The sequence below is a fragment of the Schistocerca piceifrons genome, chromosome 3, assembly GCF_021461385.2.
Source record: "Schistocerca piceifrons isolate TAMUIC-IGC-003096 chromosome 3, iqSchPice1.1, whole genome shotgun sequence".
Taxonomy (NCBI): domain Eukaryota; kingdom Metazoa; phylum Arthropoda; class Insecta; order Orthoptera; family Acrididae; genus Schistocerca; species Schistocerca piceifrons.
The window spans coordinates 33,774,059-33,799,002 of NC_060140.1; the positions used below are offsets into that span (position 1 = coordinate 33,774,059).

The window sequence follows — 24,944 nt, forward strand, 5'->3', positions numbered from 1 at the left end:
GAAGAGTTAAAAGTAGTTGTGGAAGATATTGATATACAGGAATTAGGTGAGGATGTGTGGCCTGTACTTCACTACATAAGTGGTTACTGCTCATATGCAGTCATTAAGAACTTAAATGTGATTATTGTAAAATTTATCTAACAGGAGATGATGAGAATGTGAAAGATGACAGAAATCATTTAACAACTGTGACCAGTAGAAGTGGTCTCTGCTATCCTAATCAGGGTGTTATAACATGTGTAGCATGTGTATATGTTACTGCACAGAAACTGCTTACAAAAAAGAAGAGTTATTTCTTCAGGAAAAGTGTCAAACAAATTTATTGTTTTGTGTATGTCATAACAACTTACCTGATGACATATTTTTTGGGTTTTGCTTGCACAGCAAATCACTATGTACATGAAACCATTGACAATATACTTGGTGCTGCTGTCAATATTCTTTTGAACAATTATAGAAAGTGGGTCAATGACATTGTAAATACAAATAATGTTACAACCCTCAAGAGAAAGAGAAAATAGACTGAAAATTTGGCTCTGTTTATTTTATTGTGCTTTTAGATAATAAACAAATATGGTAACTGTTAGACATAAATACTAATTCACTGTTTATTGAATTCTCAATCCTTTCCTTGATTTCTGTAAACAGGTATTTATAAAGATAATTCATGATTTCACTTAACTTCAAATTACTTAAGTTTAAAGGTGATTTTACAAAAAAAGTTTATCGTAAAAAATAAGGAAACATTATTTATAGTATTAGAATTTCTTTTTATTTCAGATAAATGAATGATTTGATAAACGTGAAGTCCAATATACACTTGATAAACATAAAGTCCAATATACACCTGCAGGTACAAGTCTCTCTCAACTCTTACGCTGACATCACACACGCAGTGTAGCGGCCTTATTCCTAGGTGGCGCTGTTCTAAGGCCGGTATTACAATATCATATTTCCTTAACAAAGAAATACGGTCAGATTTGGTCGAATTTCTTTGACGAAGATCATTGGCGTGGTGCTAAAATGGAGTTTTACACTGTCGTCATATTCTTCGTCCACTTTCAAGATGGGTTAGAGTTGTTTTTGGGGAAGGAGACCAGACAGCGAAGTCATTGGTCTCATCGGATTAGGGAAGGATGGTGAAGGAAGTCGGCCGTGCCCTTTCAGAGGAACCATCCTGGCATTGGCCTGGAGTGATTTAGGGAAATCACGGAAAACCTAAATCAGGATGGCCAGAAGCGGGATTGAACCGTCGTCCTCCCGAATGCGAGTCCAGTGTCTAACCACTGCGCCACTTCGCTCGGTTTTCAAGATGGCGGAGAACTTATAATTACGTGCTGCTGCTGCTGGTACCACTACTGCATTGTGTATTTGGAAGAAACGTAGCAGAAAAAATGGAAACATACTTGAATGAAGCTCGAGGTATTACGTCGAGAAAGTAAAAGCATTCAGCAAAATTTGTTACGAGAACTGCAAGTGGAGGAAGTCAAGTCTGAATATATAAATTGTGAATGGATGAGAGTGTATTTCCGTATTTGCTCATTAAAGTGGCTTCTCATATTACAAATCAGAATACTCTCTTTAGAAATGCTATATGTGCAGAAGACAGGAAGACTGTGACACAGCGATTTCTTGATACCTGAGAGAGCTACTATAGTTTACAACACAGCACTCGAATATAACATTGCACATTAACCAGATAATTCCTGCAACGCGTGAAGCAATTTATAAAGCACTGAAGGGGGAATATGTGAAGGTAAATAAATGTTTGGTACACTATATGGGCAATAAGAACTATTTGTAATTTTGAATTGTTTAATTAATGGAATTAATTTTCCAACAACTACAAAATTAATAAAAAGTATGAAACAGATGAAGCGCTTTTTAACTTGTGGCATGCAGAGTCCAAAAATAGTCAAGCAGAATGGAAAACTATGAAAGATTTTTTTAATTTTAGAGTGTGATCACATCATCTATACCGACTTGCTGAAGAGCTGCCTGGATGTTACCAAATGTAGAGGTCGATGGCTGTAGCTGTGATTTTAGTCGTGACACCATCTGTAGCATTTTCCACCTGTCCTTCAACACACAATTAATAGCATGCACTGTGCCCCTTGCTCACCCCCCACTCTAGTCGAAGCAAGTTTATTAAAAAAAAGTCTACGGAAGAAACCAATTTTGAAGCTATGTTTACACACGAACTGCAGAGGCGCGAAAAAGCTATACTGAAGCCAGCGATCGAAGCGGTTCCATTTCACATTGCAGTGAACAGAAGACAAACGACTTTTATGATCAAATCTACGGCGAGGACCTAGATTATCATATTTATTTGAAGACAGACAAGACTTGACAATGTTTCCTACTACACCATCAAATTTCTTTGACACATCAGCCTTGACAAAGAAATATGGTAGTGTACACCATGGAGGTAGAATAAGTTTTTACCTCCTCCGTGTACACCACAGTCTAACATAACAGTCGCGACACTCACTGCTGTAAAAGTTGTTGCCGTTTGACAGATGGAGCGACACTAGCGCTCCAAGCGGCAGGTAAGGTGAACATCAGACGCGTCGTAAGCATAATGTTTGTTTGCATCCATTTCCTACGTAATTTCCGAATTATTCGAGTTATTTTCTTGCCTCCAAGAGTTTGTTTAGCATCAGAAGGCATATATGTTTCTATTAATGATTCTAAAATAAGCGCAAGTATCGACAAAAACCATGAATAGAGTGGCAAGCTACAACACATTCGTGAAGAAACACTTGTGACATTGGACAGAATTGCAGCTTACCACGTTGATATCAAAAGAATATAAACACACAGATTCACATATAAGAAGCACAGACATGTACCTCTACATACAAAAGCGATCGACAGCTCGTTTATCGTTCTGTAGGCCTACTGTGTGTGTCATTGTCGCCTGTTGCCGCAAGTATGACCTTAATCTTTATATTATTCTAAGTGGGTCAAGCAACTGCCAAATAGTGGTAGAAATATGCTGAAAACATTATAATGAGCTGATTACACTACATTTCACGAAAAATCAAATATTTGAATAATTTTCAAACAATCTGTCTTTAGGCATTTTCCTTGTCCCGTAATAGTTTCGCTCGATCTGCACAATCTGACACTTCGCACGCTTTTGTAAGACACGAACAGCTGCACTTAATCTAACCACTTTATCGTCAAAGCACGTCTGTGGTGACGATTCGCACGAATCTGGCACTGATACATGGAGAGCTGAACTGGCTGCTTCTGTGTCATAGGACTGTTTTACAGCTTTAGATTGACTGTCGAATCTTTGTGGCAGTTTCCTCTTCATCGTCTGTAGAAGTGGCTTATTTGGGATGTCAAACATGTGGGTACTGCATTCCACACGAGTTTGTTATTGTCTGCGTTCATGAACTAGTTTTCTTCGAAATGTAGCGGACAAAACCTAATATTATTATACAGTAAACTGGGTCTTTCTTCATAAGGTCTTCTCGTCTGCTATTAACTAGCCATTTTCTGCTCCTAAAACGAAACATTTATCATTTATACACATATAGTTTGCAAGTGAATCCTGACGATACAGTTTAGTAACATGATGGTATATACCTCTCAGGATCCTTAGGAAACCTAAAAAGAGACAGCTGTGGTGTCTTCTTCCTGTTGTTGCTGCAATTTATTGCGCTACAAACGCTCCCGATGGTAAAAATCATTGTATAAATCAAAATAAACAATCACCATTTGCTTTCACGATCGCGCCGAACTCAGTTCAACCTACCAGACGCTTGGGGCGCTGCTGGCAACAAAATCGAGGCGAAGTGTCGCGACTGTTATGTTAGACTGTGGTGTACACCACAGTCTAACATAACAGTCGCGACACTCACTGCTGTAAAAGTTGTTGCCTTTTGACAGATGGAGCGACACTAGCGCTCCAAGCGGCGGGTAAGGTGAACGTCAGACGCGTCGTAAGCATAATGTTTGTTTGCATCCATTTCCTACGTAATTTCCGATTTATTCGAGTTATTTTCTTGCCTCCAAAAGTTTGTGTAGTATCAGAAGGCATATACGTTTCTAAAAATGATTCTGAAATATGTGGAAGTATGGACAAAAACCATGAATAGAATGGCAAGCTACAACACATTCGTGAAGAAACACTTGTGACATTGGACAGAATTGCAGGTTACCACGTTGATATCAAAAGAATATAAACACACAGATTCACATGTAAGAAGCACAGACACGTACCTCTACATGCAAAAGCGATCGTCAGCTCGTTTATCGTTCTGTAAGCTTACTGTGTTTGTCATTGTCGCGTGTTGCCACAAGTACGACCTTTATCTTTATATTATTCTAAGTGGGACAAGCAACTGCCAAATAGTGGGAGACATATGCTGAAAACACTATAATGAGCTGATTATATTACATTTCACGAAAAACCAAATATTTGAGTAAATTACAAACAATCTGTCTGTAGGCACTTTACTTGTCCCGTCATAGTTTCGCTTCTGCACATTCTGACACTTCACACGCTTTTGTAAGACACGAACAGCTGCACTTAATTTAACCACTTCATCGTCAAAGCAGGTCTGTGTTGGTGATTCACACGAATCTGGCACTGATACATGGAGAGTCGAACTGGATGCTTCTGTGTCATAGTACTGTTTTACAGCTTTAGATTGACTGTCGAATCTTTGTGGCAGTTTCTTCTTCATCGTCAGTTGAGGGGGTTTATTTGGAATGTCAAACAGTGTGGGTACTGCATTCCAAACGAGTTTGTTATTGTCTGCGTTCATGAACCGGTTTTGTTCGAAATGTAGCGAACAAAAGCTGATATTATTATACAGATAAACTGGGTCTTTCTTCATAAGGTCTTCTCGTCTGCTATTAACTAGCCATTTTCTGCTCCTAAAACGAAACATTCATCATTTATACACATATAGTTTGCAAGTGAATCCTGACGATACAGTTTAGTAACATGATGGTATATACCTCCCAGGATCCTTAGGAAACCTAAAAAAAGACAGCTGTGGTGCCTTCTTCCTGTTGTTGCTGCAATTTATTGCGTTACAAACGCTCCCGATGGTAAAAACCATTGTATAAATCAAAATAAACAATCACTATTCGCTTTCACGATCGCGCCGAACTCACAGTTCAACCTACCGGCCGCTTGGGGCGCTGCTGGCGCTGTAGCAACAAAATAGAGGCGAAGTGTCGCGACTGTTAAGCCCGGTCCACACGCAACGATCTGTCTGCGCAGACATCGGTGCAGATGTCTGTACATGCAAAAGATCGCTCCAAATGTGGTGTGTTCACACGACACAAACCCCAATCTACTACTCGCCCGCCATCTGCCGGTGTAGAAAAGAAATATCAGTGGCAAGCGACTACGCTCCCCGCAAACGTCAAATATTTAATTCAGTTATTTTGAAATATAGAAATGGAGGAAGTTCTGTTGTGGTCTGTGTTCGCAACTTGTGTTGCAAAAAAACATTCAGACCAAGCGCAGGAAACAGAGAAAGCGGGCAAAATGGTGTAGACAGTGGCTGCTAAAGCGAAAGCAGTTTTCTCACGTAAATTTACTGAGAGAGTTGCAGGACGAACCTAACGACTGGCGAAATTATTTGCGGATGGATGTCGAAACTTATAATTATCTCTTAAAGCTTGTAACCCTTCATATTATGAGAAAAATACTTGTATGAGAAGGGCAATTTCTCCTCATGAACGGCTGGCGGTAACATTGACACTCCAATTTCATCTTCAATTGTACTCCTGCTTGGTCTTGGCGTTTCTTGATCACTAAGAAAGCCAAGCAGATCAAGATACCATAACGTTGGCTGTAGAGGTGGGCCAAACGGTTATTCTGGAGTAACCGTTATCACAGTTCCAGTTATTCTTTGATAACCGTTATCGTTAACGGTTATTAATAACGGCCAAGTTATTTTTCGCTAGCGAATACCGATAACTCCGACAGTTAAATAACGACATAGTTGGAATCCATCAGTTTAGTTATCAGTATAACTGCGAGTAGTGTGAAATAGCAGGAATGTCGTATGAATCGTGTCATAACCTCAGCTTATTAACTCCGAGTACATTTTAGTTGATGTTAGAACGATTATTAGTGTTTCAGATTATATGTTTGTAGGTTATCGGTCGCTATTAGAAATATTATCTTCGCAGCTGCGACAGAAAGTACGCGGAACTTCGCCAAAGCACTGTTTAAGTAAAATGTTAACAACGTGCGTTTTTAAGTATGAAGTAATATGTAAACTGAGTACTGTAGGTTAAATTCGAAGCTTAATTTCTTGTGCTGCTCACATAATAGAATAAAGTGTACAGCCTTGTAATACAACAAAAAATATACGTAATGTGACAGATTCCTTTACTCCTGTGCTGTAAAAGCTAGTCCTATTGGGGAAAGTGTGAGTACGCTAATGCAAGTTTTATGTCAGATGTGCAAACTGCTCGATTTCTCCAGCGACAGCATGTTTATAACATATGAAGACATGCAGATCGAAAAGGTTGACAGTGTTACATTTCTGGGACTACAACTCGATAATAAATTCAGTTGGGAAGGGCATACCACATTTTTTCATTCTATTATTTCATAAGGGAACATATTCTGTGATAACTCATCAAACTTAGCAAAAGTTTTTCGCATGTAAAAGCGTGTAATAAAAATCGTTTGTGGTATCAATTCAAGAACATCACGTAGGAACCTGTTCAAGGAACTTTGTATTCTAACCACTGCTTCCTAGTATATTTATTCCTTAATGAAATTTGTTACAAGTATTTCCAACCAATAGCTTAATACATAATATCAGTACTAGAAATGGGAACAGCAATCTACATAGACCTAAAATTACTTACTTTGGTCCAAAAGGGGTCCAATATTCAGGAACATGCATTTTCAATAACCTGCCAGCAAGTCAGCAACCATTAAAAACTTGGTTTCAGATAAGGCACGGTTTACAGTGTGTTTGAATGACTATTTGATACATAAGTGTCTGATTCCACCCATCATCAATATGCCGGAAATGTCTATTTTAAGTGTGTCTATGACGTCACTACATACACATGGCAACAAACACGAAGATACATATAAATAATACAATAACATTTCCCACCAAAAATACAATCAAACCAATGGGACAACTGCGGGAAGTTGGGGGTTTTAGGGTGAGGACACGCTAGTAAAAAAAAAAACACACCATGATCCCAAAACACAAAATGAAGAACAAAAAGAAAAAAAAAATACAGCATTCTGCTACACCAACAAAAATCTGCAGGAATCGGACACTTCCCTTGAACAATATAGGTCAACTATAGGTGACCATACCGAAACACCAATACCCACAACTAAAAGTACGAAAATTGGAATCAGACATTTCCCTTGACCTACATAGGTCAACCTCAGATGACGATACTAAAACATCAACACACACAATTATGAAAATGGGAATCGGTCATTATCCGGTGACCTATATAGGTCCACCACAGCTACTGATGCCAAAAAACCAACACCTACAACTGCGAAAAATAAAACCACAATCCCAAAAGCCCACAAATCAATCATCCCTACATAAATTAAATCACATTCAATACTTCATAAATACACAAAACATCACAGCTAGAAAAAAAATAATTAATTACCATCAGCAAATTCCGGCACTGCAACGTAGACCGACAGCCCCCCCCCCCCCCCACACACACACACACACGAAAACCAACTCATAAACACCGTGCCGTAATGACATTCACACACCACAACACCTCTACGTCGAAGCAGACGGGTGGAATCAGACGCTTCCAGTGACCCCTCCTTCTACTCTGTAGATGAATATCGTAACAGAGACTGATAGACCAGCTTAGGTAAAAATTCTGCTATATTTCAGTTTTGACAGCACTTGGTTGCAACAGTCAAGATCGGATATTCTGTGTACGATAAATTTATTAAAAGTACGTAACTGTGTTTTATTCTGTCAGTGTACCAATTCTGTAAATATTAGCAGTTACTGTGATATATTCACGTATTTTGACAATCTCCTGACAAATGATGAGGATAATAATTATTATATTCCACTGTATTATGTTATACTTTCTGACATGTTATTTGTCATTCGTGATGGCCAGCGGCTATTTCCGTAGCAGTACGAAAATATTTGTTCGCTCCAGTTACTACCCTCTCTGGAAATATCACCTGGAACTACGACCTTTAACTGGAGTCACCGAGTCAGGAACGTCTAGACACACAGTTATTCCGTTACCAGCTTCCAGGTTATCTGTGGTGGTAGCCCGATAACTACCAGAGAACTAGAACTACGAGCCAATAACGATAACTGCCAGAGGAGAATACCGGCTCTGACAGTTATTTCCATAGTCGCTCGAATTCCTTAGTAACTTTCCTTGTACTACCCGTCCAAGCTAAATTAACACGTAAGGCGGTGGCTTAAGGGAACGACCGTACTTGTTAATGCCTGTACTGCAGCTCCTATCAGCCACGGCTCGGACATTAACTTTATTTAATTGTTTATGCTAAAAGTAACGAAGGCCCACGAAATAGTACACAGTTCTTATCAACAGATGGCGCGCAGTCTCACAGTTATTCCCATGGTCTATAGAACGCCTCCAAATGCGCAGTACGATCTTCGGTCAACAGATGGCGCGAGGCACTGTTGACACTAAACAGTTATTGAAATAACTGCCAGAATCAGAGGAACGGTTATCGCAGTAACCGTTACTTCTTAGTAACCGGTTATTTCTATCAGTTACGTTATTTTTTGCCACCTCTAGTTGGCTGGTATACTTGATCTATTCCTACACCAGATCTAGATTTCTGAACTTTGGATAACTCAATTAGAGCATTGTATGCTGCAGTCTTTTTGTCTCGGTCACTATATTCTTTACCTTTAATCTTCCACAAACATGGGTGGTTTCTACATATTTCAACGAATTCACTTACAAACTCTTGAGAACACTGACGAGTATCAGACAATTTAATGCCCTGTGCACGCAAACACTAGACTGAGCAAACAGCTGTTTCGCGCCAGATTTGCGGCGATCTCCTGTCCACACGCTCCAACTTGTCTGCGCAGATGTGGTTTGACGGGCCTTTATGTTAGACTGTGGTGTACACCTTCCCTTGAGTACCGTCAAAGAAATTATTTGAGTAGTAAATTTCAGTGTATGACAAACCAAACGCAATTGTTTCCACTTTCCAGCCTGTCTCAACTGCGCATGCGCAACTTCGCGATAGTTTCGAATTTCGATCGTTGTTGATGTAAGTTTGAGGTAAATTCTTTAGAGGTGCTACTGAGATGCCTGTTGGTAGAGTGAGAACGAAACTTGAGAAATCAGGAGAAATTGTAGCGTATAGTGAAGCAGCTCGAAGGAACAATGCTGTTATAGTGGAATACTGCAGAACATCTATGGCCGCCTTGTCAGGCGGAACTGCTGGTCTGCTTGGATTCACAGGGTTGTATGGTTTCGCATTTTATGTTTTCGCTTTGTTGGGACTATCCGCGTTAATTCTTCTAAAGGCGGGGTCGCAGTGGAAGAAATACTTCATCAGTAGGACACACATTGTGACAAACGGGTTCTTTGGTGGATTGTGTACCTACGTGCTCTTTTGGACATTTTTGTATGGCATGGTCCACGTCTATTAGATGGTAAGCCTATGAGTTTATTGCTATCTGTTTTGCGTTCTGGTTTTGAAATGTAGAATCCAAACGAGGAATAGCGTAGTGCACAGTATGTTGTGTGAATCAAAGTTTACTCACGTTGAGTGCAATCATAATTATGATACTTTTCTTGTCGGTAACGTACGTAATATCATGCCTATACCAACAAGATGTGGTGAATAAGATTTATTTATTATGATACTCCAGTAATTTGCAGATAGGAGTGGTGGGTGGTTAAGGAAAAACTGATTCAACCTAACCAAAAATGCATATATGTCGGTATGAACTTTTGGTAAAAAGTCAGTGTTACGTAACATAGGTAGTTTCACTATGGTATATTCATCTTATAAATTGTCGCTAACTGTGTTCACATGTACGTTAATCTGCAGCCAAGATTCATATGGGTCGAAATCGTAGTTTTGTATTATGATTTTCCTTCAAGGTGCCCTATTTTGTCAGAGAGCGTATTTTCATTCGCTAAAATGGTATAGTAGAGTACTACCCCTCATTAGATCCTTTTCATTATTGCCGTATGAAATTTTAAGTCAGTGGTGTCCTCCCTTTACAGTAAGAAACATAATCATCGAGATGCAGTTATTAATAAGTGTTCTAATTGAAGTCCAGATCACCAGCTATTCCCAAATTGGAAACAACTCTTAAAACTTTTAACAATACTGGAATTGTCATTTTTTTTTCTTTTCTTGTAAAGTGTATTGCACAATAATGCAATCGTACTGCGGAGTGCCCATACAAAACACTAGTGTTTACTTCGTGTCTTCTTTTCCCACTGCTCCTCTCATAAAGTACAGAACATTTTCTACCCAGCAACACTTAAAAATCTCATCATCATTCAGGGGTACAACAGATAACATTCAAAGCTTTGCACAGATTGTCAGTCCATGTGAAATCAACAAATGATGTGGTTATTGACATCTCAGATTAAATTTTTTGGGTCTTTTATTTTTGAGATATTAATTTTTAATACTTCAAAAATGATGTGACTTTCGTTGTGTGAAACCCTAATATCACCATATATGAAAAACTATTTGACTTGAATCATTTTAAATATTCAGTTCCTCATAAGCTTTAAAGGATTGACAATGCAGATTTTTTTTAAGTTTTTAAATTTGATGTTTTGATAGAAAAAAAAAGTATGTTACTCATACATTATTTGTTAATTTGTGTGCCATGTTTCGTGATGGTGTTGTAGTGGGAACATATTAAATGCAGCATCTTTTGCATAGTCTGTAGGGCTTTGGACTTGTTACTAAGATGTAATATTTCAAAAACTAATAAGGCTGTCAGTTACTATTTTTTATTTAGTGAAAAGTTATTACATTATTAGAACTACGCAGTTAAATATGAATTCGCATTTGGCTTTCCTGTGTCAACTGTGAAGAAATTTTAATAATACCGCATAACATGCTCAAAAAAGACTATGAAGAATTTACTTAATCCTACCGTCATTTTAGAGTTACATTAATATTAATCAATACTATTAGTTAAAAATGATGTTGGTGCTATTTAACAATGTGTTATTAGAGCGCCTCTGACCAGACTCTAAAATTATGTATTGCACCATTCTGTTAAGTGATATAACCTAGTCCTCCCAAGCATTAAAGACATAACTGATGTAACAACACGTTCTTTTCCAATATAGCCTGATAGTCTATACGTTCTTCCAGTGACAGTGGAGTGATTTAACTTTCAAAGGATGAAGTTTTTGTCATTATTACAGTCAATTTATTTGGTCTTGGTGGTTATGAAAAAAGAAAGCTGTTTCATAAGGATGGGTAAATAGGTTTACTTCTCCTTTTTCATCTCTGATAGCACAGATGCCATCCACTGATGGTTGTCATAAGTGCAAGCAACAAATCCTGTAATCTTTTCAAAAGCATGCAGCATCTGGAACTGCTTGAATTTTATGAACATGAAAATCCTTAAAACTGTTTACTTACTATGGCTTTGCTCATAGGAATAAATGCATGATAGGCCTACTTCTATGTCCACATGAGAAGTCTTTTTTTTTTTTTTTTTTTTTTTTTTTTTCCTGCATGCTCATCATTTGTCACATAGCTGTGACTGATGACATATATTGTTTACCCACTCTAACAACTGGAATTATGGTAGTATTAAATCAATGCTTCCACAACTGAGTAATAATTGTGTTCAGAAAACCACTTCTATTATTGTTTTACATGCATGATAGCTGCTGGTTTAGTTTCATTCTGTATGAACATCTCCAGGTCACAAAGTGGCACAAATATAAAAGTGCCATGATTTAAAATGCTTAATTTCCCAATAAAACGTTGAACTGCTCATCATGGAATATTACAAATACAGTGTTCGACACTGTGGGCTGCACTTGGTACTTGTTTTCCGACATAACATTTTATTGGGTGATTAAGGATTTTAAATCACACACACACACACACACACACACACACACACACACACACACTGTTGTTTTATAAGTATGAGCTGCAACCGCTGTAAATTGAAAGTTACATAAAATGCGTACTATCCTTTATTTCTGTTAATTGTTATAACATTGTTTAATACAATTTTAAAATGATAAAGCAGTGTGCCCTTAATTAGTAGTCAGTAATTTTATTTAACAATAGTTTAATGAAGCAACTTGCAAAGAAAGAGTAAAATAAAGTTTATATCTGTATGTTCACTTTGGAATACCATCACAAAATTTGGGACATGCATTAACAAATAGTGCACAATTAACATTGTTTCCTTTTTCAGAACAAAAAAATTCCAATCACAAAATTTTCAAAATTTAAATACATTTGGTTTGGGGAACTTTCCCATTTTAATGAGTTTGGTCAAGAGGACCCATAATTTTAAAGCCCACAACAAACTGAACAAGATGGTATAAATTTCAGGTCTGTACTTTTGGAGTTATGGCCATTTTAAAGGTTCAGAACATGATAAAAATTGCAGTTTCGGGAATTTCAAAAATTACTTACTCAGAAACGAACTGCCCAAAAAATTTTAAACTTTGGATTTATCTTACTTTGATAGGTAGAATAAAATTACAAAAATTACAAAATTGTGAAATATCAAGGTTCACATTTATGTTTCACTGGTTGATATCACATGGAATGACCCTTACTTCTAACTTGCTTTATATGGATATTAAGTTAATTGCAGTAACTGAATTCTTAGGGACTACATCACCAACTCGAAACTGTCATATTTCAACCAACCTAGAACTGTGATATGCTACAGATCACTATTTTACCACATTTCAGGTCTCATTTTCACATTCATTGATTCACTCACAACCAGATTCTCATCTTTCGACATACTCTAGGCCTTGGACCATGCTACAGATCAGTCTGTCGCAACAACTTCCATTTCCAAAAACTAATACTGATGTGAAAGAAATATCAGTTTCTGCTCTGTTTCGTTTATGAACTTTTGACATCGTGTGCTGTATTATCATTATGTTACGGGGCAAATCTGATACCAGATATTGGCTTCATCCGATAACGTAATGGTGGTATGACATGTGATGACATATGTACGCAAACAGAAAAGGAAAATAACACTAATGAAAATTTTATTTTTCTGTACTATTTTTTGGGATGAAGGTTGTGGTGACTGACCCATAGCATAGCTGGCATGTTGGTTGTGAGTTGTCAAAGACAACATAACATAATATTAAAATTTTAGTTGTGGTGACATACTGCTCTGTAATGTTACCAGATTTTTAGGTTAGGTTGAAAAGTGGGTTTTGTTGTGAGTTTAAAGAGTAGTAATGAAGGCTTTAATCAGATTGTTTCCAGTTGTCATTGGCCTTATCTAAGAAACAATACAGTACACCCAAGTATTATAGTATTGTATGTGTGGAGATGGAGATTTTTTCTACCCCTCACATCTCATGCTCCTGCAGCAGTCCATGTGCTAGATGGTGATTGCATGTACAGTAGATTACCAATTTGTTCGTATTAGCTGGAATTACGGTGACGAGTTTCTAGAATTAAGTATACCAAGCAAATAAGTAGGTACACCATGGTAACAAATGGGAACAAGTGTGGGAACAGTGGCTCGCTCTCACTCCCTGCCCTTGTTGTTGTGTATTGTTGAGACCTTTGTAGTGTCTGAGGTCAGTGCACTGCCAGTTGGCTCGCAAAGCACTTGGTTATGTTAGTTATCAATCGTTGGCATGCATAACAGTTGTATTGTATTCATTCAGGTGTAGTGGTGTACATATTTTCGTCATGAGTAAACAGAAACATAGAATCTTAACTCCTCAAAGAAAAACTGAATTCTTTGAAGTGGATAGACAATGGTGAGAATGTATCTAAACTGGCAACGGAACTCGGTGTTGCTAAAGCAACCATTTGTGATTGGAAGAAGAACCAAGTAAAGCTTGAACAGTCCTGTGCAACGCCTTCGGGAAAAACACTCTAAATTCGGCAGACTTTGAAACAGTCCCAGTACGATAAAGTGGATGGAGCTCTTTTCCGTTGGTTTACGCAGGAAAGAGAAAGGGGAACTCCTTTGAGTGGAGCACTGGTTCACGAGAACGCTGTTTACCTGAAGAAGTTAATGGATGGTGATGAGTCTTTTAGTGAGAGTACCGATTGATTGGGCAGATTCAAAAAACATTATGGAATCAGTCAGCTAACAATTGTTGGAGAGATGCTTTCTGCTGACTGTGATGCACCGAAGGAATACTTGCATGAATTTGAAAAAATGAGAGGGGAAGTATTCTCCCCAACAAATTTATAACGCTTACGAGACTGGCCTTAAATTGAGGGCATTGCCAGCAAAAAGCATGGCATCAAAAGCAGAAGACCATGCTCCTGATTTTAAAACATGCAAAGATCGTGTGACTTTATTAGCGTGCAGCAACGCCACTGGTAATCGCAAGCTGCCTTCAATGCTGATCAGCAAATCTATGAGGTCCAGAGCTTTTGAAAACTGCAACATGAAGTCCCTGCCCGTATATTGTCGCAACCAGAAAAAAGGATGGATGGATGGATGGTAAGCTGTTGAATGAATGGTTTCATGGCCAGTTTGTTCCCTCTGTTCGAAGGTTTTCTAGAGAAAAATCACTTGTCTCCCCTTGAAATCCTTTTGATTGATAACTCGCCATGTCACCCCAGCACTGAGGAATTGTGTGATGGAGAAATTGTGGCGAAGTTACACCACTTCTACCGCCGAAGTTCCAGGATGTACTGCAAACATTAAAACTGATTTACAGAAAACAATGTTTAAGAATGCTGATCCAAGATGATAGCATTCCTGTAGTGCACAGAATAATAAAGACCAATTTGAAGGATGTTATTTATTGGGCCACTGACGCGCAGCAGGATATTTCAGAAAATACTCTGAGAATCGTGTAGAAAACTGAGGACATCTCTTGGCTGTCTAGACAACCTAGTTGAAAGTGAAGAGGAAAATATACTGCAAGTGATACAGACAATTCCTGGATGTGAAGAAGCTAGTGAAGGAGATGTAGATGAGTGGATAGTGGATGGGGCATGAGTGGAGAACCTTACTGACGCTGATTTAGTTGCTGCTGTGACTCAAGACCAGGAAGAAGTGGACTGCTGCGACGGAAGTGACAATGAGCTTGAAAGCGACAAAGGAGAGCTGGTGCCACACAGTGACGCAGCAGAAGCCCTTGACCTCATGTTACGTTATTTGGAGAAACAGACCACTGCTACACCTGCTGATTTGATGTTTGAGTCGATGGCGCAACTATGTGCCATATAACACTGTCTTCATTAAGCCAAAAACAATGACTGAGTTTTTGTTTTATAAAAAGTGGGGATAAAAAGTCCGCTGTATTGTAGTAAGTCTGACAGCTTTTCTTTCATTGTTATGCATTGCTTGAACCTAATTTTTTTCTTGCCAATTTTTCTAATATATGTTTACTGTACTGTGTAAATTAAAATAGTGTGTGTGTAAAGCAGTTTTCCATACTTAGACTAACATTTTTCAGGTTAAGATTAACCGAATGTTCGGATTATTGGGGTTCAGATTAGTGGGGCTCTGCTGTATATACTCTTGGCATTTGCCACTGAAACGTTGAAAAACCAAGTTATGTCCTGTGAATCATACTGGGTCATGCCATGTCAATTCAACCAAATTGAGAAAATATTCCAGCTGATAGTCTCAGATTTGGCTGAAATTTAGCACACCAATGCTACCAAGTGTGGAACACTCATGTACAAAATTTTAAGTTCCCCTGCCATTTAGTTCCAGAATTATAGCTTGTGAAAGAAGGTGGTGTGACCCGGAAATTGCAACCCACATCTGGCAATTTATCTTCAGACCCAACTTCAGGTCTTAATAACTTTGTAACTACTTCGCACAGTCCAGTGAAATTTTTACAACCCAGTAACATCCACTTAGAGAACACACTCTATGAATCAAAACACCAACAACATATTTCTGAGGGAAAATAAAAAATTCCAAGATGTGATTAAAAAAATGTAATTCTTTAAAAGGTACGTATTGTAGGTGCCCTCTATGCCAAATACAATTCACTCAAAAAGTGTATAAATTTTTTTGATGGGAAGTGTAATGTGGCCTAAACACACACAGAACTCATCTTGCCCATATCAGTCACACAAACAGTTACATGCACACGAAAATACAAACATTTGAAAAATTGCCTGAAAAACATGGATTTTCGAAGTGTGGTAGCACAAAAGGGACAAGTGATATCCACGCCAAATTTCAAACACTGCATAAGTAGACTATAATATAATATGTGGCAAAATTTCAGCTTGTTATTACAAGGCATTTGTGTACAATAAAAGTTGACAGAGATGTATTTGGTTACGTTTCTTTTAACACAATTTAGCAAGTCATAGTGATGATGCAGACAGCTTGTTTCAGATAAAGCTGCAGCAATTGTTGGGAACCATTAGGCAAGAGAAAGTTAAACAGTGGTAGTTTTCAGGGACAGAATGAGTCGTCGTTTGGCAGGAACAACAAAGGAAACAAGCAACAATTACAGGTTACTCATGTGTTTAAGATTCAAGTTCAGACTGGTCAGTACTGTTATGGAAAGTCAGTATGGAGGCAGAAGAGTGTACTATTGGCGCTTTTGTTCAAACAAGTTGCAGTATTGGTAGAGCACAAGCATCTGAATGTCATAAAACAACATATGGAACAAAATGTGGCATTCACTGTGCACTGTATGATCTGGATGAATCTGACCGAGATTTGTTGCTATGTAGATCCGGGATACACCCTGTGGGCACAAGAAGTACAGTTCCAGGAAACTTTAGTGTTTATCATCATATGAAAGTGTTTCTGGATAAGTATTCTTTCCTACAAAGAAGTTGTTTTGACCCGTTTCAGATTCATAAGAAGACAGTGAAGTGTAACCTCAGAGAAATTGATATAAAATCAGCATTGAAAGTGAATCAGTGCATGGGACTTAACATGAAACCAGGACAAAAGTTATGTTCCAGATGTGTTACACTGCTAAAAAATGAAGAATATTCTGATAATTTACATGACAGTGATGAAGAGCATCAGCCACCTACAACCACAGCTGATGAGCAATTAAATACTTCAGTGACTGGTCTTGGTTTGTCTCCCATGAAGACACACAAAAGTTGGGAAAAGAGACAGGCACAGCTATGGTAGAAGAAAACTACAAGAAGCTCAAATGGAATTAAAACAAAAAATAGCTGACACACTAATGGTGGAAGAGAAAGAACATCTGCTCCAAAGAAACAGAAATCATGCTGGAAATGCTCTGATTTGGACAAAATTGTGCACGATTTGAAAGAAAAATGTGCCATATCCACACGCCAGAAAAAAAGTAGCTGTTCTTACCCTTGCACCTACCAGCTGGTCTATTGACTATACTGTGAAGGAATTCAATGTTTCTACATATATGGTAAAGCAAGCTAGGAAAATAAAAGCAACCCAAGGTTTGCTTCCACAACTTCAGCAGGCTCAGGGTAAGCAATTGAGTTCAGAAATAAAGGTGCTAGTGTCGGAGTTTTATGAAAATAATGACTACAGCCTAATAATGCCTGGAGAAAAGACTATGTAAGGGTGAAAATGGGAAATGTACATGTACAGATGCGAAAAAGGACTGTTGCTATGCAACATATCAGAACTATATGTAGAATTCAAGGAAAAGTATCCCAATACCAATGTAGGTCTATCATCATTTTTCAATCTTCGGCCAAAATGGGTTGTGCCTGTAAGTGCAAGGGGCACACACAGTGTTTATGTATGTGAGACCCATCAAAATGCTAAGCTGGTGTTTGCTGCTATAAAGTCTTCTGGTCTGGATTACAAAGGTGCAATGAAGCTGCTAGTGTGTGACATCAGTTCCTACCAGTGCTTGATACACAGGTGTGAAAAGTGATGATGAACTTGTTTCTTATAAACAATGGACACACACGGATCGCACAAGTCTTGAAACAAAGCAAAGTACAGTGGAAGATTTTGTTGAAATGTGTTGTCAAAAAATGGACAACCTGACTACACACAGTAACTGCACAATTGGCTTATCTCCAGTTTTGTAAGGATAATTTAGAGGTGAATCAAGTGATGTGTCTGTCGTTAACCTGTGCGTTTTTAGTGACTGTTTAATTCATGATGCCATTGCAGTTCATGCCCACATTCGCACTGTCATGGCATATGTGGAAAAGAAACAGCCTGGCATACATTTTGCGAAATACTTCAGTGATGGGGCAGCTAGTCAGTACAAAAACTGTAAAAAATCTCAAAAAATTTATGCATGCATTACCATGATTTTCAGATTCACGCAGAATGGAATTTTTCCGCAACAAGTCATGGTAAAAATGTATGTGCTACCATTAAGCGCATGGCATCACGAGCTAGTCTGCAGCACCCTACAGACGGTCACATTCTAACACCTCTTCAGTTATTTACCTGGGTACAGAAAAATATCTCTGGCATACAATCATTCTATGTTTCAAAAGATGAGGTGAAATCAGTCGAAGAGTTGCTAAAAAGCAGACTAGAACACATTAAAACTGTTGCATGCACAAGGAGCCATCATCACTTCTCTCCAGCGGTCTCTGACATTGTGCAGATGAGCAGACTGTACGATTATAACTATAGGTTCATGCACAACATGTGTCTTCACAGTGTGTCTCACTCAGGATTCAGAAGCAAAAGCAGCAACATACAACCAGGTTGCTATGTTATTGCTGTTTATGATGACAAATGGTACTTACGATGTGTTGCAGAGTGCTGTGAAGCAGAAGGTGATGTATTTGTGAACTTCATAGGACCAGCAAGATCATTTCATTGGCCACATTTGGCAGACAGGTGTTGGATTCCTTTTGAACATGTTCTTATGACAGTTCCAGTTCCTTCCACAGTGTCAGGAAGACAGTACAATTTGTCACTCAATGTGCAGAGTACAGTAACTAAAGTGTGGGAGAACTTCTGTTTGAAGCACAATAGACTGGTTTTTAGCAGTTAAGGTGCAGTAAACATTAATGGTAGGTTGGGTTAATCTGTCTATATGTTGTTGCTTAGTGATTAAACAGTTGTGGGAGAGGATAAGAAAGGCAGAACAGTTTACGATATGTTTTTACAAAATTGTGGAACAATGGCCACAATACCAAATACATCTGTCAACTTCCATTGTACACAAATGTCAAGCAATGACATGCTGAAATTTTGAGATATTTATCATTATCGTCTACTTATGCAGTGTGTGAAATTTGGCTTGGATACCACTTGTCCCTTTTGTGCTACCACACTTTGACAATCCATGTTTTTCAGGTAATTTTTCAAGTTTTTGTTTTTTCGTGTGTATGTAACCCAGTTTTTGTGACTGATGTGGGCATGATGAGTTCTGTGTGTGTTTAGGCCACATTAAGCATACCACAAAAAAAGTATACCCTTTTTGAGTGAATTATATTTGGCATAGAAGGCACCTACAATATGTACTTTTTAACATATTACATTTTGTTAATCACATTTTGGAATTTTTTATTTTTCCCTCAGAAATATGTTGTTGGTGTTTTGATTCATGGAGTGTGTTCTCTAAATGGATGTTACTGGGTTGTAAAAATTTCACTGGACTGTGTGGAATAATTCCAAAGTTATTAAGACCTGAAGTTGGGTTTGAAGATAGATTGCCAGATGCGGGTTGCAATTTCTGGGTCACGCCACCTTCTTTCACAAGTCATAATTCTGGACCTAAGTGGCAGGGGAAACTAATACTTTGTACACGGGCCATTCCGTGCCAAGTGGTCTAATGTCAAGAAATGTTCCCACATGACCATCATGGATTTTGTTGAAATTTTGTATGAACATTCACACATGTTCTCAATGAACACTGGTAAGCCTTCAGTTTCAGAAATTCAATACTTGCAGAGATATAGCCACTTGTTTGAAACCATAGCTAGGGCCTTGAATAATTTAAATAAAAAGATCTGGTAAGTAGGCAATGAGACTGTCAGAAAAACTTGAATTTTCAGCAACTTTGAGATGAGATCTCTCTGTAAGTGCATGAAAGAAACAAAACTTGGCCATCTTATACAACTTTTAGAGCTCTTTCAAATAAAATATTAAGAAAAGGATTTCATAGCAATTTTCATATAGATAATTTGAAGCAAAGTTGGGCGAGAAAATAGCTGTTTAAAAAAAATGCGAACTTTAGTTTTTTATATCTCCAAAAGTATTTGTGGATGTACATGAAACTTTGCGCACCATAACTCACCAACTCAAGGTCTTATAATATAAAATTTCATTCTCCTATTGCTTTCCATTATTTCACAAATCTAGGGTGAAGTTGTTGATTTTTCAAAAAGTGCTAAAAATGGATGTTTTTAGTCAAATTCTTCAAAAAAGTGTTTTCTCCAAACTCTTCTAAACTATGGTCATTAGGAAGAGCATATTCTAAACTATCTAGAAAAGTGGATTTGGTTTTGTAATGCAAGCATATAAGGCCCTAAAAAGTAGCATAATCAAAGGCACGCTGGGAGTTTGAACACATTTTTTCTGGCACTCAGATTATACCTGAAACCTTTTATTATGCCTAATAAATGTTTATTAGGGCCTTGAATAATTTAAATAAAAAGATCTGGTAAGTAGGCAATGAGACTGTCAGAAAAACTTGAAAACTATGAGAAGTAGCCCTTAAATTGGTAAATACGTAACCACTAGTTTCACAGAGAAAATTCACAAGATTCACTGTTTATAGAAAATATAATGGCAACAATTACTTTAAGAATCAGATTGTTTCATTATTGTGAGCCTTGCTTGAACAATCAATATTTCAGTGGTGTGTTTGCAGCATAGTGAGTGGGTTCTCTTGACTGAGTGTGGCTTGTTAAGTGATTCGTAAGACCATCAAAGTTTGTAATCTAATTTACAAAAAATTGTTTTGATTGTGTCTTTTATAGCATATATCTCTTATTAGATTTTTTCATTGGTATTATACATTGTGTATAATTTCATTCGGTAGCAATTTGTCTGAAATTTAAGCAGATTATAATTTGCACTTAGAGGCCAAATACATTATTTAGTTACTGATTAGAGATGGATGCAGAAGGGAACAGCACACCTTCCTGATCAATAGCGCAAGAAGATAGTGGAACAAAGTGTCATGTCACTTTCTTTGCCAAAAAAGCTGCTTTAAAATGGTTTGTGGATTTTAGTCATGAAAAAGAGTTGCTGGTCCGACGTTCTGAAGCAAAGCTGGACAGTACCTCTCAAGTTTGCCTACACCATGAAGCCCTGTTATTGACACAATATGAGAGGTTACAAAAAAAATGCTTCTATCCCTTTGGGAAGGTGAATCATAATGTTAAGGCAAGAATTCGCACTCTTGATACTGAAACAGCTAATAAGGCTTCTGATATGTTGAAGCAGCTTCTTAATAACATAAAGCCAGGTCAGAAAATTTGTCCGGCTTGCAGGACTACCTTAAACACTTGGACGAAGCTTTATCAGCCTCATCATCACATTCTGATGAGGACCTTACACCAAAAGAAGAATTAAATAGTAGCTTATTGTCTATCGGTATTTCACCCCTGAAGAGAACAGAAGAAAATTCAAAAGGCTCAAAATGTGATTAAAAACAGAATTGTAAATGTAATGGGAGTAAACCGACAAATTGAAGATGCTAGTGAAATTAAGGAATGTGGAAACTGTGCTGACTATGTACATTTGCTGACTGAACTGAAACCCAAGATGCAGAATGTAATTCATAAAGAACAGATGCAAATTTTAACTTTGGCACCTGTAAGTTGGACAGTCAGACAAACAGCAGCTCAGTTCGGCCTGTCCGAAAGAATGGTGAAGAATGCTCGGAAGCTTAAGGCAGAGAAGGGCATTCTGGCACTTCCTGAAAATAGGCAAAACAGGAAATTAAAACAGAAGTTGCTAGTAGAGTGCGAGATTTTTTTTGAAGATGATGAGTATAGTAGGGTGTGCCCTGGAAAAAAAACTATTTCAGTTAGACTTTTAGATAGAAAGACATACGTGCAGAATAGATTGTTACTTTGCAATTTATGGGAAATGTATGTTATCTATAAGAATATAAATGATCCAGAAATAGGGTTCTCAAAGTTTTGCGAACTTAGACCCAAATGGTGTGTAACAGTAGGAGCAGCTGGAATGCATGCAGTTTGCGTGTGTGCAATTCACCAAAATGTTAAGCTTATGCTTAGCAGAGCTGGTATACATGAAAATTATAGGGAGATTCTCAGCAAGGCAATTGGCAGTTTGAACTCTAAACAGTACATGCTACATCGCTGTGAAAGGTGTCCTGGGCCCGACCCCCCCCTCGCCCCCCCCCCCACGTCTTTGAATATGGTTCATGGTGTAATTTCTCACAGGGACCTCATCCATCAAACTGATGAGGAACTTGGGGACAAGCTATGACGGCGGGGTGTTCACTCTGTTTGACATGTTCAGAAGGGCCCGAATGACAAGTACATTGATACTGGTGCCTTTATCCTGGCCTTTGAAGGAGATAACCTCCCTGAGAAGGTCAAGATTATGGTTTATCAATGTGACGTGAAGTCATACATCCCATTGTTCGCAAACCCCCCTCTGTGGTTGTGGCAGTCCATTCCATGAGAGGAGTTCCTGTGTTCCCCTCCTGTGTAGGTTAATTGTCATCACAGTCATTCTCCACATTCACTGTATTGCCCGGCTTATAAGAAGGAAAAGAAGATACAGGACTATAAGTCCTTTGATGGTCTAACCTACACTGAGGCTCGTAAGTAGTCTTCATCCTGTGTCAGTGACGTGACATCTAGCTATTCTTTAGTTACATCGTCACCCCTTTTTCCCCCTCTTTACCCCAGTTCTGAACCCCTCTCCTCACCCCCTCCCCAGCTGCAGAAGTGTCCCGCTTCTTCGGCGTCTGCCGGACAAGGGCGCCCCTCCCAGAACCCCCCTTCCTGGCACCTTCCAGGCCAAAGGTCTGCTGCCACATGACCACAAGAATCACGGTCTGTGGGCTCCAAGGTCGCCCGCTCTCTTTCTGTTCCAGATCTTGCTGCAGCTGGCTCCTTTTTGCAGCACAGCCCTCCTAGATCCTAAACAGAAAAGAAGAAACGCAAGTCGTGGGACAAGGAGACTCTGGTGTTTCCGGAGGTCCCGTCCTCACCTTTGCAACCTGACTCTGACCTGCTGTTCATGGATGTCGCCCCCTCCTTGTCGGTGACGGGTGGTGACCTGACGGCATGAGTGGCTTCAGCCTGTTCACCCCCCATTTGAATCATCGTTCTGTGGTTATCCAATGGAATTGTTATGGGTATTACAGTCACCTTCCAGAGTTGAAATCCATTATTTCGTTTTATTCTGCAGCTTGTGTGGTTCTACAGGAATCTGAGGACCACTCACCGACCCTCCGGTGCTTTCTGTTGCAGTTGGGTCGCTCCCCTGTGGGACTCTGGTGGCGTTTGTACGTTGGTCCGTACGTACATTGTTAGTACGTAGATTCCTCTTCAAACTGCATTGGAAGCAGTTGCTGTTAGGGTCCACCTGGACTCTGGGGTCACAGTTTGCAATCTTTATCTCCCTCCAGACAGGCCCCTTCCACCTGCTGCCTTAACTGCCTTTCTTCAGCAACTTCTTCCTCCTTTCCTCCTTCTCGGGGATTTAATGCTCATCGTCCCTTTTGGGGCAGTGGATTCCATCTAGTCGGGTTCTTCTCATAGACATGTTTCTTGTAGACCACTACTTGTGCCTCCTTAATGATGGCTCCCCTACCCAGCTCCCCTACCCATTTCAGTGCCGGTCATTGTACATTTTTGGCCATCGATCTTTCTCTTTCTTCTCCCTCCCTCCTCCGTTCATTACACTGGTCGCCCCACGATGACCTTTGCAATAGTGACTACTTCCCATTGATTCTCTCACTCCCCGATGGACAGGTTACCTGGTTGGTCTTTCCAATGCACCAATTGGCCTCTATATACTGCGCAGGTCGTTTTTTCTCAGTCTTCATAAGGTTGTATTGCTTACGTCCTACGTGATGTGTCTGATGTGATTGTTCACACTGTTGCCTTGCTATCCCACACTCATCTGGACCATTTAGTGCCGTCAAGTCATGTGGTGGAGTACGGCCATTGCCATTGCTATCCGTCGAGCTTTGCAACTTCTTAAGTGGCACCCATCCACTGTCAACCTTATTACCTTTAAACGCCTTCGTGCCAAAGCCTGTTACTTAATTAACTGAGCATACGGATGTGTTGCGAATGCTTTGTTCCTTCCCTCTGTTCTACTGTCCCTATGTCACCGGTATGGGCTACACTTCGCTCTCACTGTCCTTGCCTCTCCTCGGCCAACAAAGGAGGTGGCCACGCAGACTTGTGATTTCACCTTTAGTGACACGGTCGTCAGATCGGCCAGCGCAAAGATCGCCCATTCAACCTCCCCACTTTCGCCTGCTCACTCTATGGTTCACCCTTCACCGGGTTCTGCTAAATCTCGAGCCCAAAAGTCAGACACCAAGACTTCGAAAAAAGAGCATACTCGTGAAGATTTTTTACGTACCCCAACTTCACAACCATCGGTTCCTCCTTCATCTAAACATCATGTTTCCAAGAAGGCTAATAAGAAACCCAGTTCCTCTCCTTCTCCGCCAAGGCGTGTCTCATCTACAGCACCACCTGGCGGTAACCACCCTTGGCCATTCGGCCATCTTCTGTGTCGCCGAGGCGCACTGCTGGCAGCCAACCAACCGGCCGATCGCTGGTGGCAGGAGCTGCTCCTGAACAACCTATGGATCAGGATCTTCTGCCTTCGGATGAATGCCGTTCCATGCTGTCGGTCGCAAGCTCT

General features: G+C 39.2%; 1 protein-coding gene across 2 annotated transcripts in view; it reads left to right on the plus strand.

Moving 5' to 3' along the window:
- Nucleotides 1-9,186: 9,186 nt before the first annotated feature.
- LOC124789970 (RNA-binding protein 34-like) overlaps nt 9,187-24,944 on the plus strand; it is a 96,968-nt gene continuing 81,210 nt past the window's right edge. The window contains exon 1 of one of the 2 annotated variants that reach the window (XM_047257505.1): nt 9,187-9,265. The gene's annotated coding sequence lies outside the window, so the exon portion shown is untranslated. Of the gene's footprint in view, nt 9,266-9,522; nt 9,654-24,944 lie in introns of those variants that run through there. The other variant, XM_047257506.1, reaches the window with a different exon arrangement.